This window comes from Leguminivora glycinivorella, chromosome 10 (genome assembly GCF_023078275.1).
Source record: "Leguminivora glycinivorella isolate SPB_JAAS2020 chromosome 10, LegGlyc_1.1, whole genome shotgun sequence".
NCBI classification, from domain to species: Eukaryota; Metazoa; Arthropoda; class Insecta; order Lepidoptera; family Tortricidae; genus Leguminivora; species Leguminivora glycinivorella.
Window position 1 is genome coordinate 110,832 of NC_062980.1, and position 20,407 is coordinate 131,238.

At 39.2% G+C, this 20,407-nt stretch overlaps 1 protein-coding gene across 3 annotated transcripts in view; it reads right to left on the reverse strand.

Moving 5' to 3' along the window:
* LOC125230105 (calcitonin gene-related peptide type 1 receptor-like) overlaps positions 1–20,407 on the reverse strand; it is a 122,793-nt gene that overhangs the window by 4,285 nt on the left and 98,101 nt on the right. For all 3 annotated transcript variants that reach the window (XM_048135126.1, XM_048135124.1, XM_048135125.1), the window contains one exon: positions 1,714–1,793. The gene's annotated coding sequence lies outside the window, so the exon portion shown is untranslated. The remainder of the gene's footprint in view (positions 1–1,713; positions 1,794–20,407) is intronic.

A 20,407-nucleotide genomic window follows, 5' to 3' on the forward strand; every position in this document is an offset into this window, starting at 1 on the left:
CTTCGTGAACAAAATAAAGCTTTAATGGATACCGAAGAGAAAAGGTAAACATGAACCAAAAGAATTAAACAGGATTAGTCAGCGCAAATGACAATTAATTGAGAAGGATCTCCTTTCATTTGCAGGGAAGTGAGGGCGAAGAAAAACGGCATTGTTAATTTAATTCCACTGATGATGTTGCGAACAGAGGCCTCCGGTCAGATGACTTTCAATCGTCCCAAAATAGCACCGTAATCGTAAATTAATTCACAGCGGAATGAGTAATGGGTGCACAGACCGGGAAGACTAATCGACTTGCCTATCTGCAGATCTACCTCCATTTGTTTTGAACATTCAGAATTGTTGCTCATTGTCACGTCACGTTCGTTGGTAATGTTTACAACCAAAATCGAATAATTAAGATCTAGGTACTGCGATTACAATATATTCGCGTGAAGTCCAATTTCTTGATATAGAAATGAATTAAATGAACGAAACCTTCATCAGTTATTAATAGCAGTGTGAAAGTAATGGCGGGCGCGCACGAACACAGTCGTTGCTAAGTAACCTTGGTCAGTCGACGAGTTGAAGTACTCCGGGTCACGTGCTAGCACCCCTGCACGACACCCTGTCCTGCCCTCGTGTCAGCAGGTGGTTAGCTTACCTGGCGATGGTCATTCATATTTTATCTGCAAGGTTAGCTAAGCATTATTAAGCTTAGACGCCTAATTAGCTTGATAAAATGTTTCCATCGTTCTCTTCAAACCAAAAAATATCTGAGATTAAAATGGTATATGTTCATCTTGACGTATACATTATGTTTTAAATTAAAATGAGGTACTTTATGCTCTTCTCTCTCCTCGTGAATCCATTATGCAGAGTGCGGTGTAGACGACTTGTAGGGTTTCTTAATTTCGCAAAGTAAGAGCCACGAGCATCTCAACATTTCTCTTGTGCCTCGGCAAGAAAAAAAACAATTAAGAATATTGCTCACGCTTGCGCTGCAAGTGCTGCAACATTTTATATATAATTCCTGAATACAACAGTTAATAAAATTTTGATTAAACGAAAATTACCTCATGACAATCATTGGAAAAATAATTTTATTTACCCTAGAATTAACTTTTAATGAGTATCTTACCTGCTTCTTTGTACTGACATTGTTTTGAAACGTCCTTTTAATCGTTATTTTATTTAAACATCTAAATAATCGGATAATGGGTGTTCTGAAGTGTGAAAGTGAAGGGAATGCCGGAAGCAGATTTTCCTCGCGGCACTTTAAATAAGCGTCGCCGTGACGAAGGCGGGCGTGCGGGCCGGGGCCGGGCCGCGCGGGATAATCGCCGGTAATCCCTGGAACATTCGGCGCCTCCACAATTAGGTTCGATCTTTTGCGAGAGCGCTCGACCAATATTAGCATTGGCGGGAAGGCTTTTATCGCGGCTGAGAGGGCTCGGACCCGCATTTTCCAAAGGTCGTTTAGTTGTATGGAGTGTTATTTAACTTATCACGTCTTCCCTTTTTAACAGATTTGCCGGGGACCGATTTAAAGCGGCACGGTCTGGCAACAGGTGGAGCGTGCCACCAATGTTTGAGGTCGTGCAAAGAAGATTCTATTCTGAGGCACATTTTTTCCCTGTACTCCTGTTGTTTGTTAGCAACTTAATTATCTTTCTGTGAAGTGTAGTCCTCGTAAACTTCTAATACTCTGAACAGAGCCTAAATCATTATTACCTGTAAAGTGAGTGTGTGGTGTTCCAGGAGAGTGGCAGCCGCCGCGCGCCGCACCCGCGCCGCGCCGCAACCGCATGCACCTGGAACCAATCACAATTACATTCATTTAACGCCCCTAAATGCTGTTGAGGTGAGCTTCAATAACACTCACTGCTCAAATTAAGTTTTATTTCGATCTAGTCACTTATCATAACCTCAAGAATGATCAAATTGCCCTACGTTTACTTATGGTACTTTGTTTCATATAAAGTGGTTAGTATGACCTTCAGTGCCTAATTTAGCGGTGACTATAGATTCGTTGAATAATAAAGATAATGTCAAAGTAAAAATACCTATTCTGGAATTTGAATGAGTCCCCTAAAGGCAATCATATCCTAGCGCAAATAGATTCCACTGGTTTCATACCGTAATAAAAACTGAATACACATTTATACGCTACCTACTAGTACACCACTATTACCCTGCTGCAGTTATCGTCGCGCGGAACATTTCAATCGGCACCGCGGGGCCGGGGGTCGTGTCGTGGCAATCTCGAATACACAAATATCATTTTCTTCAACAGCATCGACATTCACCAGCACCACATAGCGAGTCAGTTCACTTTGAGTCCGGGATGCCTGACAACTACGAGTGTGCGTAGGTTGAAGGACTAATCTGACTGTTTGGCCAGTAGGCAGCTGCACTCGATTCCGAATAGTTAAGTCTGTGTATTGTAATTGAATTCGCCTAGTCAGATTCTTGTCAAGAATATTTTTTTAACCCCCGACGCAAAAACGACGGGGTGTTATAAGTTTGACGTGTCTGTCTGTCTGTCTGTCTGTCTGTCTGTCCGTCCGTCCGTCCGTCCGTCCGTCCGTCCGTCCGTCCGTCCGTCCGTCCGTCCGTCCGTCCGTCCGTCCGTCCGTCTTCTGTCTCAACTCAGTTTGAAACCGATTTCGGTTTAGTTTTTTTGTTTGAAAGCTGAGTTAGTCGGGAGTGTTCTTGAAAATCGGCCCACTATGTCGCGGTCGGGGGTTTTTTCAAAATTTTAATACATGACCACATCAACCATACGTACTCATGCCGGCGACTGGGCGCCAAGACAATAAAGGAAAGCCGCTTTAAAAAAATCTTTCCAATTAATTAATATCGGAAAAATGATGATGTAGTATTTTCCGATACTTTATCGTGGGAAAATTCTAGAAGAAACTGTTGTAACTGTTTAGCCCATTGGTTGTCTAGTAGGGAATGCCTTGAGGTCCGCCATTTGTACATTATTTGGTTGTGCAATAAAGATGAGATAAATAACTGTCACTACTATGTAGTGTAGGGGATAATTAAAAGGTAACACGGGTTGTCATCAGGGGTATGTACCAGGTACACTCTGAAGAACTCTGCGGCTGAATCGACTTGACGTTTGGCAGTCAAGTGTTGATGTTGGTGTGAAATGTTTCGCACATCGCCGCGTCGCGTCGGCCGAGTAATTGTGTACGATAAATAAATACGGGAATGATCGGGGAGCGAAGTGGGAGCGTTTCGCAGATATTTCCGAAAAGCCGGATTACGGTGACGGCGATCTCATTCGGTTCTATCTTTTCTGCTTCGATTCGTGACAGGGGGTGTTTGTTGAATTATCCTACGGAAAGTGTATTTATTTGTGAAATATATCCACATCGAACATTAATCAAGTAGGGATTTGCTCTAATCTCTCTCCATAGACGAGTTGACACACATAATGTGCCTACTAAATGTGTCATGTTTCGGTTAACTATCTTACCTACGTTGTACATGTAATAATGATATGTAAGAATGCTATTAAAAACGATCGACCTGAATAAAAGTCTCGAGTCAGGCCGAGCTCAGTAGGGAGAGGTATTCTAAGCACACGCCATCATTTCGTGGAAGTTTGACGGCGACTGTGCTATCAACATCGCTATCAATTATGTTTTCAGCCCGTTATTGGAATATGAGAGCCAGAACCTCGACGGCGAAACGGGCAGCATCCGCCGGAGATCACGCGACAAAGGCATTTTTTGTACGACCTTTGGGGAATCTGGGGGAGCAGGTATGTGATCTTTAAATAGCCAGCCAGTGTATTCCACGACCGTTTGCTATTGGGAAACAACACAGGTATTGTTACAGGCGACTGCACTTTATTCTTTACGGAAGTAATCGATACCTAGTTTTAAACCTTAGGTAAATATTGGAGATTCACTCATGTTTTCGTAAATACTGACGAGGTTGTCACTGGCAGGCAAGTAGTGTAATATATTGACACTGTATTGACATGTAGCAACATTAATGACGTGAAAAGCGCGGCCGAACCTCGCTGTCGCCACCGGAAATTGTCACGTCCTCCCGTCGTCGCGAGCAGTTGACGCGCGCCGACGCCGCCGACATAAGTAACATGCTATTTATAATCGCACCAGAAATCGCCAACATCACAATCACAACTAACTTTCAAAATATCTACTCATTACAAATTTTTATGTAACTCACTTGACTCACTTCTCAACAATACAATATAAATAATCTTCATTAGGTACTATCAGCTGCAAAAGTGCATGGCGAATTTATCAATGAATTCATTCATAATTCCTCCGTGCAATTTTGCAACTGATAGTACCTATACAATACATCTCAACAGTAATAAATAGTAAGTTAAAAAATAAGAAGAGGTAAAACAACAGTTACTTGACTGCAAATGTATGTTGGTGTAATGGCAATGTGATGCCGTCTCGCTAGATGGCTGGTTGTACCACAGCTGCGCAGCATGTTAATGTTGTCTTACGAACTTTCTTATTTTATAATTATAAAACAAGGGCGATAAAAGTTTTTATCATAAACGAATTTTACCACAAACTTATTTTATGTTAGGTAATATAAGTTTTCAGTCGGTGTATTAAGTTTTTACTTTACAGCGGTGCAAGCAACATCGACTATGAGTAATGTCAAATCTTATACTTTTAAACGAGCAATTCTTGTATATTTATTTATTTATTTATTTATTTATTTATTTATTTATTTATTTATACATACCGACGATCTCGGAAACCGCTCTAACGATTTCGCTGAAATTTGTTATGTGGGGGTTTTCGGAGGTGAAAAATCGATCTAACTTATCCTTAGGTCTCGGAAAACGCGAATTTTCGAGTTTTCATGCGTTTTTCTTCGCGCGCCATCTCGTGTGCAGTAGATGTATTGTTAAGACAGAATTATTTCGGTCGATGTAAGTACTATTTATTATAAAGACTAGATGGCGACACAGATCAAGGCGTCGCATACGAAACAACAAACATTAGGTAACTTATAATTCGCGGGCGAGGTGTTATAATATTTTCAAGTCTTTATATTAATGAAAAGAATACTTAACACGAATAGAAAAATTCACTATTTGAGCTTTTGTGGTGTAACGCGCTCCATCTCGTGTGGAGTAGTTGTATTGTTAAGACAGAATTCTTTCGGTCGATGTAAGTACTATTTATGAGAAAACTAGATGGCAACACAGGTCAAGGATACAAAATAACAAACATTGACTAACTTATGAATTTTATGATTCGCGGGTGAAAACACTTACGTATTCATTAAGTGTTTTAATTATTATTACGAATTTTAAGCTTCTTGTATTATCTCAGTACTATTTTAAAACTCAATACTTCAAACAGATGTGCTATTACATTCTAGAATTATCCGGAAATAATAGGCACATACCGCCATCTCTATTTGAGCTTTCGTGGCAAAACGCGCGCCATCTCGTGTGGAGTAGTTGAGTTGTTAAGACAGAATTCTTTCGCTCGATGTAAGTACTATTTATGATAAAACTAGATGGCGACACAGGTCAAGGATACGAAACAACAAATATTGACTAACTTATGAATCTTATGACACGGTGTTTTCAGTCAAAGGAAATAGTAAATCCGATGTACTTTGTATATGTTTAGGAAAATTAACGATAGAGGGCGAGAAAAACAATTTTATGCCGTAGTGCAAGTTGTTCGCTAGATGTCACTGTTACCCCCGCAAACTGGGTAATGATTGTTATCGTAAAATGTATAAGTATTTTTTGATGTCCAAAATTTTCGCTAGATGTCGCTGTACCACCCGCAAACTAGCGAACGGCATTCTATGGCCAATTACATGTATTAAATTGTAAATTTTGTTAATGTCCTGTTTTATTGGCAAATAAGTTAGCGTTCAAATATATACTATTCAATATACTCTATGTCTTATGATTCTCGGGTTATAAAACTTACGTATTCATTAAGTGTTTTAATATTTCCTTTATTTATTTCTTTTCTTAGATTAGGTTTTTTAAAATATGAGTATAAAAGTAAAATCAAATAAAACACTTACAAAACAATATAAAACATATAAACACATTATAAAAAACCTAACCTAGGGTGCCGCCAGCAGCGGGGCAGGGCCCAAGCTGCCGGTGGTTAGGGCTGCAGAGAGAGGAACCGTCGGACTATCCGCGCTGTGTCCAAAATCACCGCCTTCTGCATCTGGCCCTTGATCCAACCACCGAGCGAGAGTCTCTTAAGATGTTGGTCGAGACTCTTCGCTATGAGACCGTTCGCTGAAACGACTATCGGGACAATGATCGTTGAATCAACATCCCACATGGTGGTTATCTCGTGTTTTAATTATTTAATATTACGAATTTTAAGCTTCTTCCGTTATCTCAGTATTATTTATTTTAAAACTCAATACTTCAAACAGAAGTGCTATTATGCGTTATGTTGATTGTGTAAACTGTCAGATAATTATGTTTAAAGTAAAATAAAGTACCTATACAACTATAGTGTATCAATTATTTGTTTATTTAAGTGATTTACTGTTGATTTTTTCATACAAATTTGTTTGGAAGTGGTAAGTCTGTCATGTAAAAAACACAAGAAGTATAATAAAATAGAACACCGAGCGAAGCTCGGTCGCCCAGGTACTGAATATTTAAATGAAAATCACTAGTTCGCCGCTTTGGCTTCGTATTTATTGATGATAAATGGAAGGTATGTGTTTCGATTGACTTGTTGTCCTGTTATATAACATATGTAATTTTAATATAGAAAGTTTAGCAAAGTCGGTGAAAGTTTGCACTTTTTCCAAGTTCGAAGGAGGAGGTAGGGCATAGCGAATGATATTCCGCTTTGTGTGGTAGGGCACAGCACAGCGGATATCGTCTCGCTCGAATCTAGAGCAGAGCCCAACTGGGGAAGTACCTCCGCCTTACAGAAGACCGCAGCCAAATAGCACTAGAGCCTACTCATAGTGTTGTGTTCCTGCCGGTGAGTAAGGCTGCCAGAGCTCAACGAGGGTGCGGTGTGCTGATGACGGGAGGACTTACGGAACTAACTTGTTCCGTCTATTGTCCTTTGAGTCGTCGGCAACCCGAACCCTCCTTGAACTTGTACACTCCTTTTTGCTGTGTACTTAACACAGCAAAAGGGAGTGTACAAGTTTCTAATGGGGTGGCAAAGCGCATGTGACACTCTTTGAGTTGCAGGCGTCCATAGGTTACGGTGACCGCTTTACATCAGGCGGACCGTATACTTGTTTGCCACCGACGTAGTATAAAAAAAAAAAAATAGATAAGACGGCTCCGTTCAGTTCGGAGTTGGTGTCTCCTCTGCGAAGTGAAAGTTCATCGTTGCGGCGGCGCACTGATGTCACGTCACGAAGCAAACTATGCATCCTTCAAGGCTGCTATGCTGTACATACCATCCGTGAGTGGCATTGATAATCGGTGTAAATTGATTACGTTAGATCGGAGAGTTGATTTTTATTATTATTTCTCAATTCGTCCTAACAATTTGAACATTTTATAAATATTATTCCAGGCTTTCGTTTGCTAACGCATAGTGACGTAATTATTAGCTTATAATAATGACCCCCCCTCCCCCAACTACCCCACGCTCCAGCACCGCGGGTAATGGCGCTCACATCATGTACTCGTACTTATTAATTGCGGCCGTCGCCGATAATGACATTAACGACCCCTGACATCGCGCACTCTCACTAGGTACTCAAAACGGATTACCATTATCTTGCATAATTTTTTTTGTCATATTTTACTTTCGCATAGCAACGCTTGGCAGAATCCTCTTTTCGCAGAATGACTTTTTGCATAAATTTCTTGGCATACTGTTATTTTGCAGAATTATTTAAAGCAGAGTAATATAATGGCATAATAGTAAATTGTATATAGTCGTATAATCGATTAGTTGTTTTGTCGAAAATTGTGTCGCATTTTAATGACTTGGCATTCTGTCATTTCGCACAATTGTAGTAGACAGAATAATACATTGGCATAATGTTAATGCGCAGACTAATGTCACTTATGTTTTATTTATTTTTTACATTAAAAAGGGTTTTCTGGTTTACTCACTGTCAACCTAACACGCTCCTCCTCGCTTCGCTCGTCGTCGCACCTAAACCGACTCTGTGCCATATAAGATTTCTGTGTCGTGTGAGTATTTTGTCTGGATAGGGATTCTAACCTAATCTATATTAATAACATAACACTGTCAACCTAACACGCTCCTCCTCGCTTCGCTCGTCGTCGCACCTAAACCGACTCTGTGACATATAAGATTTCTGTGTCGTGTGAGTATTTTGTCTGGATAGGGATTCTAACCTAATCTATATTAATAACATAACACTGTCAACCTAACGCGCTCCTCCTCGCTTCGCTCGTCGTCGCACTTAAACCGATTCTGTGACATATAAGATTTCTGTGTCGTGTGAGTATTTTGTCTGGATGGGGTTTTAACCTAATGTACATTTCTGGCAACATGGCAAAATAAATTCGGCGGAACGTCTATTCGGTGCAAAATTACAGTCAGCAACATGAGTATTATTATTATGCGACATAAAATGCTGCAAAATTAAAGTCGACGATATTAGCAGTATGCTATTAATAATTCGGTGAAATGTAATGTATACTATACACAATTCGGCTATATTAAAATCGACAATATTAGTATTCTGCTATCCAGAATTCTGCCAAATAAATGATATGCAATATAACAGTTATGCTATTTGTACAATTATGCAAAAGTATCATTCGGGTAAAAATGCTTCTGCGAAAGCTGCTATGCCAAATGTATTTCGGACAATCGATATTCTGCAAGATAAAGGGAACCCACTCAAAACAAGGGGTAAATAGGTACTACATCTATACGGAAGGCCTATAGAGAATGATAGGTAATAATAATAATTATAATTTGCCTCCTATCCCATAAAAAAAAAAATAAAAAAAAATAGGTACTTTGGCAGTTTGTAGAAAATAGTACTCAGTCTGCTTAGACCTCGAGCAGGCAAACACATCTTACGCAATTTTTTACTCGGAGCGTAAATTCATATTAAGATGTTATGCCACGTGAGCTCATCCCAGAAATACAATTTTCCTTAATATTTTTTCGCGCCGTAATAAACTTACGCGCAAGTCGCTCAACACAACATTTACCTATATGGCAAGCTGGGGAACTGGCATATAATTTTTAGTGTCCGACTGAACCCGATTTTATGCGAAAATCGAAACCAACTCTGAAGCTGAAACATAGGTTAGACCACAGACTGGGATACCCCCATTTGCCAGAATTTCATTTGCCATAATTTTAATTGCCATCCTATTCAACAATCATAATATTGTTTCTCATAACATCTTATGCCATAATCATTGTTTACTATATTAATCTAGTGCCAGAAACTTTGTTTCCCATAAAGTCAGTTTCCATAATGTAATTTGTCAGAATCATCGAAATCTGTAATTACCACATTCCATACCATCATTTGTCATACAAATTAGCATCCAGAAAAGTCAATTTCCATAATGTGCTTTGGCAGAATCGAAAACTACTATAATAGGTACAACTCGTAGAAGGACTAGAGAATGAAACTGCTATCAGAAAGTAGGTTAGGTTAGGTTAGAACTGTGACCCCCTGGAAAATGAAACTGCTATCAGAAAGTAGGTTAGGTTAGGTTAGAACTGTGAACCTCTGGAAAAGGAAACTGCTTGAAAAGTAGTTTAGGTTAGGTTAGAACTGTGACCCCCCGGAAAATGAAAATACTATCAGACAGTAGGTTAGGTTAGGTTAGAACTGCGACCCCCTGGAAAATGAAACTGCTATCAGAAAGTAGGTTAGGTTAGGTTAGAACTGTGACCCCCTGGAGAATGAAACTGCTGGAAAAGTAGGTTAGGTTAGGTTAGAACTGTGACCCCTGGAAAATGAAACTGCTATCAGAAAGTAGGTTAGGTTAAGTAATAATATGGGCAACAATTAATATGGCAATAATTGCTTATGGCGTTTGAATATTCTATGAAACCATATTATTGCACTTAATAATATAGCTAACAAATAGTATGGCATTGTATGATTATGGAAGGTAATATTCGGATAAACAACGAGTATGTCATATGATTTTTATGGTAAACAAATCATTCGGGCAAATGAAATTCAGGCAAGTTAGATTCGGGCAAATGAATATTATGTTAAATGACTGTCGGGCAAACAATAGACAACCCCACAGACTATGTTTAACTAGCCAGCTACTGCATTAGTGGGTACGTAACTAAGTGCCTTATGTTTATTAAGTGCCCTGTCATGTCAACCCTTCTTTGATTTACTGAATGGATGTGCCGATGACACGCGAGGCAATATTTACACCTCTAGCGACATGGGTATGATGCTCCTTAATGACAGTTCCTTCGATTATGTTTTCGTAGAACTTCATTTTTTGATATGTTTCTTTTACGTCAAAATATCAAGAATAATTTTGCTTGAAAGTCCATAGAAAACGTACTGATGTAGTAGAGTAGACCATCATTTGACTGTAAACGTTTATTACCGAGGATAGCAAAGTTTATTCGGAGCAGTCGCAGCCAATCTCGTAAATGTAAATCCTCTAAATGCCTGTTCCGTTTGATTGTCAAACAGCTAGGTCTTAATTAGCGCGGAGCGGAGTGCTTCAGTAATCTCCTGGCTCCACATAAAACACTCCCGCGCCGCGCCGCGCCGCGCCCCGCCTTGCTTTCGCGATTGCTTTCTTTTCTGTTGCTTGAAACATTTTAAATCGTATTTAATTTATGTGGGAGTTCATTATATTAGAGAATGAGTGGTTACCTAATCACTCAACAATTTGTAGACTTTTCTGAAGTAAAAGTATAATATTGTGTCTGTGTTTTTTACAACCAAGTTTCCGTGGGACGAAATGAAGTGTATACCTACTCATAAACTTTTTCAGCAGGGCTATCACATGATTGCTGCGCGTATCTGTATAATTATATCAATTGGTTGTCTATTGTTTTCCCGACAGTCATTTAACATAATATTCATATGCCCGAATCTAACTTGCCTGAATTTCATTTGCCCGAATGATTTGTTTACCATAAAAATTGTATGACATACTGGTTGTTTATCCGAACATTACCTTCCATAATCATACAATGCCATACTATTTGTTAGCCATATTATTAAGTGCAATAATATGGTTTAATATAATATTCAAACGCCATAAGCAATTATTGCCATATTAATTGTTGCCCATATTATTACCTAACCTACTTTCTGATAGCAGTTTCATTTTCCAGGGGGTTACAGTTCTAACCTAACCTAACCTACTTTTCAAGCAGATTCATTTTCCAGGGGGTCACAGTTCTAACCTAACCTAACCTACTTTCTGATAGCAGTTTTATTTTCCAGGGGGTCACAGTTCTAACCTAACCTACTTTCTGATAGCAGTTTCATTCTCTAGTGCTTCTAGTAGTGTCGTCTCTGTGATAATTACGCATTTCGATGATTCTGCCAAATCACATTATGGAAATTGACTTTTCTGGTCGCTAATTTGGATGACAAATGATGGTATGGAATGTGGTAATTACTGATTTCGATGATTCTGACAAATGACATTATGGAAACTGACTTTATGGGAAACAAAGTTTCTGGCACTTGATTAATATAGTAAACAATGATTATGGCATAAGATGTTATGAGAAACAATATTATGATTGTTGAATATGGTGGCAAATAAAATTATGGCAAATGAAATTCTGGCAAATGGGGGTATCTCATATCAATTATATCTCAATCCATATACATAGGTACATACTACAAGTCACAATCGTAGAGAGCGGCTCGGCGAGTAGTAACGAACCTCGCGCAAGCTCCATTGTGTGATGATGAATGGAGCCGCCGCTCCTGCTCGTATCGCGATGATTTATTTATCAATTACCCGAGGTTACTCCCCCCCCCCCCCCAACCCACACCGCCAATTGATAACTGCCATTCCAGAAATACAGGGATTGTTTATGTTTACTTAAATATTCAAGTGGTGCCAGAAATAACTAAACCTCGCCTGTGGGATCCGTTCCCTGGCTTGATTTTCTCGGGATACTTACTCTACGTAGTATGGTTGTCGTTGTAGTCCTAAGGCACTTCAGAGGTGCAAAGGGCCTTCACGAGCTCGCGCCACGCCTTCCTATCTTCAGCGACCTGGGTTGAGATGGATTGGACACACTCTTCGGAGAGGGGAAACAAATAACGCGAGCATTGCTCTCGACTGGAAACCGCAGAATGCAAGTCGTGGCCCCGGGCGCCCTGTCCACGTAGTATGGTAGGTATATATAAAACTAAATTAGCACAGACAGATAAAGGAGAACCTTAGCTCTCTTCAAGACGTTTCAGAATCCCACCTAAATGTACTGTCAAATTAGGATGACGTAGACTAATTTGCTAGAATTTAGGCTAATTTGACGTGAATTGTATCTACCGGGTACGGGAGGCCGCCTGCAGAGGGTTTCCCAGGCGGCCGCGGTAATCACTTACAAAGGCGTCGCAGGTTATCGTGCGAGTAGTGTATTTATATTAGTGCTCGCTCACACCTGTATCCATGTTCACGCATCTTTGAAGGACACAGACACATGCATATTTGTACTATATATATTCTTCTGTGCTTAAAACAGGCCCTGATGGTAACAGGTGGTCCAAGACTTTTTCGATTAATTTTGAGATGGTTTTCTCATGTACAATGTACATGGGAATGTAACAATTTACATGTACGCAAGAGAACAGTGTGAGATTTATATTATGTTTTTATAATATTAAATAATCTAGATAGAATATGAAATTTAATAACGTTTGAATTGTTGAAAACCACGAATAATAAGCGTGTAGGAGGCGTAGAGGCACAGCTGCGGGAGCGTGGACTCCGCCGCGCGTGACTCCGCGCTCGTAGCTCGTAGGCCGCCCCTGGCGTAGCACGCGCCGCGTAGCACAGGCTGTCGCGCGGAGGCGTAGCAAACTAGTCACGTCACGACTTTACTATATTACGAATATCTCTTACAACCACATACAAACCGAAAAAGACTTCAAGTAGATTAGCTGAATGCTGCTATAAAGCTTGATTGTGTGAGCGGGCAGAATATCTTACCCCAGCTGAAAGAGTAGTAGGTAGTCGGATCGTTTTACATTAGTATTAGTTATGGGTGTAGGTTGTTTAAATGTTTGTTGTAAGGTCTGGTATTATTTATTCCCTCACCTCCCTCGTGGCCACACGCGAGCCGGCGAACTGCCCCGCAGAGGATTGTTTAGTGTAATGTCACGACCATTTCATTTTAATTCCGTACATTAGGGTATTTGTCGCGCCGCTATTCATGTTATTGCGTTATTATTTCATACATATTGCTTAGACAAATTATTTGTGTGGATTATTATTTTGATGATCCAACTCACTGTTTTTGGTAACCGCAGCTTCAAATTAAAACGTATGTACATTGTGGATTTGTTATCGAACAATGCGAGAGAAATGCTCGTGTAAAATGAAATGTATAACTAAGTGGCACATTTAGATTTATTAGACATCATTTTGATACGATTCAATACGATTGCGCGCTTCATCTATTATCAGCTGAGCTGGTTTGATAGTTTGTAGACGCCGCACGTGACGTGAGTGCGGTGTCGCCTCGTCGTTGTCATCAATCTCCGCACGTCACTATGACGTCTTTGAACGATGTTGCGGCATCTGCATTACATCCCGTCTCTATACTCTTTGCGATAAGCTGCGATGCGTTAAGCTATATCACTTTAGCGAGCTAGGCCCGCAGGAGTTTATACCTCTGTCCTCTTTATTATCGTTCTGATAAGTAACAAGGATGAACCACAGAGCTTACACGTCTTGCAATCAATTATCGTCCCTAACCACCCGTAAATCAGCTCCGATTGGCCGTAATCTGCTACAGCGGCCCGCAAACTCGATTACTGGTGATCGCGCTCAAATGGGCCAATAACAGCGACTGAACGCCCGGTTCGGACCTATTACTGACGTCAGAATCATATTTGAATCATCTTGTTCAATTATCGTTCATGTCGTCCACGTCAGTGCTAGTTCGAGATTAGATGTTCTCATATCAGTGTCCTTATGTCTGAATAGGCCTGCAAGGTCCTACGATTGAAGCACTCAACATTTCGAGTCAGATCGAGTCGACGTTTCAATCGGAATAATTGATTTGTCATGGCCTGTCTAACTGGCCTATATTTCAATGTTTCTGTTTCTTAGTGGCGGAAAGGAAAATCTAGCGGAAGATTTAGTAGTAGTAGTAGTAGTAGTAATCACTTTATTGTGTACAACAGTTTATATACAATTTGTAGGAATAGAGATACAAAGGCGAGCTTATCCCTATAAGGGATCTCTTCCAGCTAACCTTGGAGAAGATGAGAGGATCGTTCCAGTACGTAAGATAGACAAACTTACAGGAGTACAATAAAGGTCAAAAGTAATCCCAAATATTGCTAACAATTATATAAACTACATAAATACAAATTGACACTATTAAATAAATTAAATACTAGAGTACATAAATAAAATACAAAATAAGTACCTAACCAATATATAAATATATCAATACATACATAATATATATATAAAATTCCCAACCATTATCATACTTGTTCAGAAAGCCAAAGTTTCTTCAGATTCACCTTGAGTGATGTCACAGACTGAGACCGTTTGAGCGACAGAGGCACCTCATTCCACAATTTCACAGCGCGCACCGTGAATGATTTTGCGTACGTACGTGTATTATTCATAGGAATAGCAAACGTGAGATTCGCACTTGAACGTAAACGGTGTTCACTGCCCTCAGCCAGATACTTAAATCTCTCGGTAAGGTAAGAAGGAGAACAGGGGTTATAAAGTACGTTGTAAAGTAAGGACAAAACACGCACATCTCTACGTCGGCGGATCGGCAACCACCCGAGCTGGGAGCGAAAATCAGAAATGTGGTCATATTTGCGGAGGCCAAATATGTACCGGATGCAAACATTCTGTAATCGCTCGAGCTTGTCCAGCAATTCCTCGTTGAGATCAACTAATGCAACGTCACCGTAGTCAAGAAGAGGTAGCAAGAGAGATCGTGCAAGAGTCAACTTGGTATGGAAAGGGAGGAAATTCTGCAATCGACGAAGAGAACGAAGATTTTAGGGCTAATCAAAGAGGGAGATGGAACCTGGAGGCGCAGGAAAAATAGAGAGCTGGAAGAGCTAATGGCGGCACCTAATATAATTGGCGAGATCAAAGCCACACGACTCCGCTGGCTCGGCCACCTAGAAAGGATGGGAGAGGATTGTGGTGTGAGAAGAGCATATGTGGGCCACCCGGATGGAAAACGTCCGCGTGGGCGTCCCAGATATCGCTGGTGCGAGGAAGCTCTGAAAGACCTGTCCGCACTCGGTGTACCTAACTGGCGTGAAGTGGCGCAGGATAGGGCAGAGTGGCGATCTCTTGTGTCGAAGGCCAAGATCCTTTTTGGGTCGCTGAGCCAGTGAAGTAGTAGTAGTAGTAGTAGTAGTAGTAGTAGTAGTAGTTCTGTTTCTACACGTATACAATAAAGCATACATATAAGTAAATATTCTTATAATGTACATATTGATAAAATCTTTATTTACATGAACATATTTACATAATTATTACTTATCAACAACCAACAAGTATCAACAACCCTAGGTAGACAATCAAGAGCGACGACAGAAGCTCCACAAGCCAATCATTTGTCAAAAACTTTTTGTGTTAATTTCATTTCAGACTTTTCATAACAAACTTCGTTTCCAATTACGAAGCACCCATGCTTAATAACTGTCAGCGGAGATGTCGCCAGGCACATTTTATCAAGATTTAGTAATTATTTAGGGCGCACGCTGGCGCGCTTCGGGGGTAGGTCGTTCCGCACTGTGGCATAGAAATCGGCATCCTCTTCCAGATCCATATTCAGGGATTTAACTGTAATATTTCCAGAACACCTTTGATTGTCAAACAAGCCAAAAGCTAACTGAAAATATAACTAATTGATTATGCAGAACAAAGCGCTAAAAGTATCTGCCAATAAAGTACTAGACTACAAGGCAAGAACTCAACACCAATCATTAGGTACATGGTATGAATTCAGCACATCAAAAAATAGTTCAGAATCACTCACCGTAAGCGCTCTTACGCTTATATATCAATATCACTCTTTGATGCGGATTCGGATAAGTACAAAAAATGTAAATAACAGCCCATAATACGCAAACGTATTTTCAGAATCAGTGCGGCTATGTCCTGATCACATTTAACGATGAGGATTAATATTATGAGAATTCTTTTTACAGAGTCGGCTAAAACACCGTCCCCGGTGTGATCCATCGCAAAGGGCATAATCAATCAGGAACTTATGATTGGTTCCGCCTCAATTAAATAACTTGGCCGAGTCAGTAACCGGCCCACATCACACATGGCAGAGACTGCACACTGTACCTTCGCATAATTATTTGTAAACGTTAAAGAGCCACAAGTTCAAAATACTGGGATTAGAAAACCAACCAAGCTGATATTTTTATTGATCTGATTAAGCTGATTTCCAAACCCCGTGGGGCAGACAATAGTGATATTATATTTAAAAAAATGTCTGATAGAATTTTTCCGTTGCTCGACGTTGTTAATAATTCAGTGATAAAAAATTAAATAACATTCCGTAATTCGCGCAGCTCCTCATTAAAATTCTTCTTGGAACGTGCTTTACATAAGTATTATTCTTTCTTACATAATTTAGTACCTATGAGCTCGCGAGAGGGAGAGGGGGGGGGGCTTTGGAAGCGAGTCCCGAGGGGCGCAGTCTGGACATCGCAGTAGATTAGACCACCTCGCGCCAGTCTGGACATCGCAGTTTTGAAAAAATCTACTGATTAGACCACCTGCTTTTTTCCAAATCGTTATTTTTTAGTATAAACTATTGGATTGGCTTCAAATTTTTACTATAGACGGTTCAACAACTTAGTCAAGGCGCGAAATTAAAATTTTCTATGGGTCAACTTCCATTCCTTCATTTTTTAAAGTTGCTGCTTTTTTCTAGTGACAGAAATCGCTTGACAAACTTTATATCTGTGATTGTTCGTAATGTAGTGGTAGCTTATTGGTATTAGCAATAGCGATTTAGGCGGGTGCAAGAAGTTTGATGTTTGTATTCTAACTGGTTTTATATATGTTCATATAAAATAATAGTACATTACGTCAGATGCCGGGAAAGAAGGGCTTACATCTGTGTAGGTATATCCATCTGAGTAGGATAGTGATACGAAGCCTATACGCCCTTTTCACGGCGAGGCATGTATAGTGCTTTTCTCAAACTTGAAATGAGATGAAAAAATATATCTCTTGATAGTTTTAATAAAACTGGGCAAAAAAAACTTTTTTAATTCCGCGCCAAATTTTTTTTTTACTCTGAGGTAACTTATTAAACGGTGACATTCAGGTGCATTTGTACTATAAATGTTTTTTTTCTGATTACTAAATGTTATGGTGTAGTGTCAGCATTTGACGTTTAGAAACAAATGGAGGGTGCTTTACAAGCTTTGGTGTGAATTGTACTATGAAATATCATCTTCACTCAGCTCACCGGATACGTAGTAGCCCCGACAACATTTCATTGCAAGTTTGAAAAAAGTTCTTATTTGTGCAACTGCCCCATCGATACTGAATAGGAATGGAATCAGTTGAATACATCCTACACCTTATAAAACAAAGTCCCCCTTCGCGTCTGTCTATGTGTGTTCGCGATAAACTCAAAAACTACTGAACGGATTTTCATGCGGTTTTCACCTATGAATAAGTGATTCTTGGGGAAGGTTTAAGCATATAATTTGTTGAGACTTTGTTTGATATATATGACGATATTTGCTAAACAAGTCGGACAAAATCCCACTGATTTAATCGAAAACGCTGCCCAAACCGTTTCAGCTATATCAATGAGCTGTATAACGAAATAGTGTATCTCTCATAAATAAAAGTCCGCGAAAGCATATGCCTATCTTTTACGGATAACTTACTAAGTTACTATGTATAACCATATTAACCATGTTTAATCCCCATGCGTAGCTGGGGTGGGCCGCTTGTGTCGAATAAGTTTATTTTCGTAAAAATTGTATGGGATAAGTTTTTTCTTGATGTGTGACTTTTCGATTCGGTTTTTTTTTCATACAAACATTTGATCATGGATAAGAAGTTAAAAAAGTTTGTCAAAAATTACCTTTGTATGTTTTTTCCAAAACCTATAAACGCAAATCTTCATGAATTTGAAATCCCGAAGTCTAAAATGTTCCAGGACCGTTTTCGTGTAACACCATAATTTTTCTTTCATTCTTCTTCACTTGGTATCAATATTTGTAGTCTACTGCTTTTTTCCCGATCTACTGGTTTTTTATTCATTTTTCTACTGTATACTTCAGATTCCATCTGGCAACACTGCCACCTCGGTAGCATTTTAAAGTTTTATTCAATTGTATTACAAGTGTGCGCTTGGGTTTCCAGCAAGGTGCAGCCGGCAAGTATAATTCTGTTTCGTGTTTCGAATAAACTTACAAAAGAACAAGATGCGAAAGTGTAAACTTGACTGTATGACGTTTGCTTGTTCTTGAATATTAGCTAAATATCTAGACGAGAAGTGCTGCATATAACTAAAATCGCTGTCAATAGAAATTGTCAACAATGTAAACAAACCATTGTATAAAATATCAATATTTTAGCACAATTTTATAATTTTAAAGGTTGAGGATCATAATGTGATATGAATTGATTAAATAACACATGGATTTAGCCAGTATCTGATGAGTTAGAATGGAAATTAAAGACATTTTGACTACGAGGTTTGTTTACATTGTTCACAAGTTCTATTGACGGCGACTTTATGGCGTTGTAGATTAGATAATCACATATCGTGATACGTTTTTGTGACTTTGAAAGCTGTTTGTTTAGTGTAAATTATATTATTAAATTAAAACGGGACTTAATCGCGTAAAACTTACGTTTTATATTTAATTCGACGTTTCGGACATGACATTACGTCCGTGGTCACGGGTAGTCCCGTTTTAATTTAATAATATGAGTGAAGATCGTGTTAGTTTAAATCAATATAGTGTAAATTATGTTAAATTTCCGCTATTTTTTTTGCCATTGTCCGCTAAACATATCCGTGTGATATCTGGCAGACACGTGTGCTTTATGAAAATGAAATGAAATGAAAATATGTAAATGAAAATCGTTTATTGAGGCAAAAGCATTACAACAAGGGTTAAGACAGTGGTGCCTAAACTAGGCCGAGACTAAACTAAATATTACAACTTGTTACTTTTTCAATATATCTATATTGCTATAGATATATTGGTAGATAGAAATTAGTTATTAGGAGGCTGACGGCAAGTAACCTGATTAGAAGCGTGATACTGATAATGAGTGTAATCTCACGCGAGACATCTCGTAGTTGACTTATAATTGCAGTTAAGTATATCCGGATCGGATCTGAATCTGCAAGTCTGATTCACTGACCCGAATGAACGTGATAGAGGTTGCGGAAGATGTTGACTATAGCACCAACAGTCCCTTACTTTCCCTCACATTTCGCTATTTTATACACAACCATGTACAGTACGAATGACATGTCAAGAAGTTTCCACATGCTAGCGAATATTTGTAGTTCAGGGTCAGTATCAAGCTCGTTAAAAATTTGGCTACCAGTTTGCAAATAAGCTGAACGCAAAAAAATCACAGAGACAGATAAGAGAGAGAGAAAGATGATATTTAGGCCTTGTTACCTACATATGTAAAGGTATAGTGTCGAATGTTAGATCGTTTGTTTCCCTCGGCTCCTGAACAGATAATGATCAGTCATGTTTGTGCCGAAACCGGGCTTCCCGGGAATGTATTGTCATGTCTCAGTGGGAAAGTGTTGTGGGACGAGTTTGTTAAACTTGTGTCTTGTAGAACCGTCCAAAGAATATATCTAAGCTCTAAATGAAACGTGATTGTATGAATTCTCGTGAGGTCTGGTGACGTCACCTTTTTCCGCAAAATTTTAACTTTAGCACTATGTGCATAGATTCGAAACTCTATGTTAAATTAAAAAATCCACTTTTATTTGTTGCACAGATCCATAGGTAAAAAACAAATTATACGTTTTTAAAAAATCAGTGCGCGACTTCTTTGGAGCTTAAGGTTTGATGCTTTCTGACAAAATTCATAAAAAATACTTTTTAGTTGGATGTGTTGGAGCTATTGTGACACTAAATTAAAAAAATCCACTTTTATTTGTTGCACAGATCCATAGGTAGGCGTGACAAGAACACTGACAAGAGACTTTGATTATCTCACCTGTACTATCATTTAAAGCCGCTTCCAGCAATTTGCTTCTTA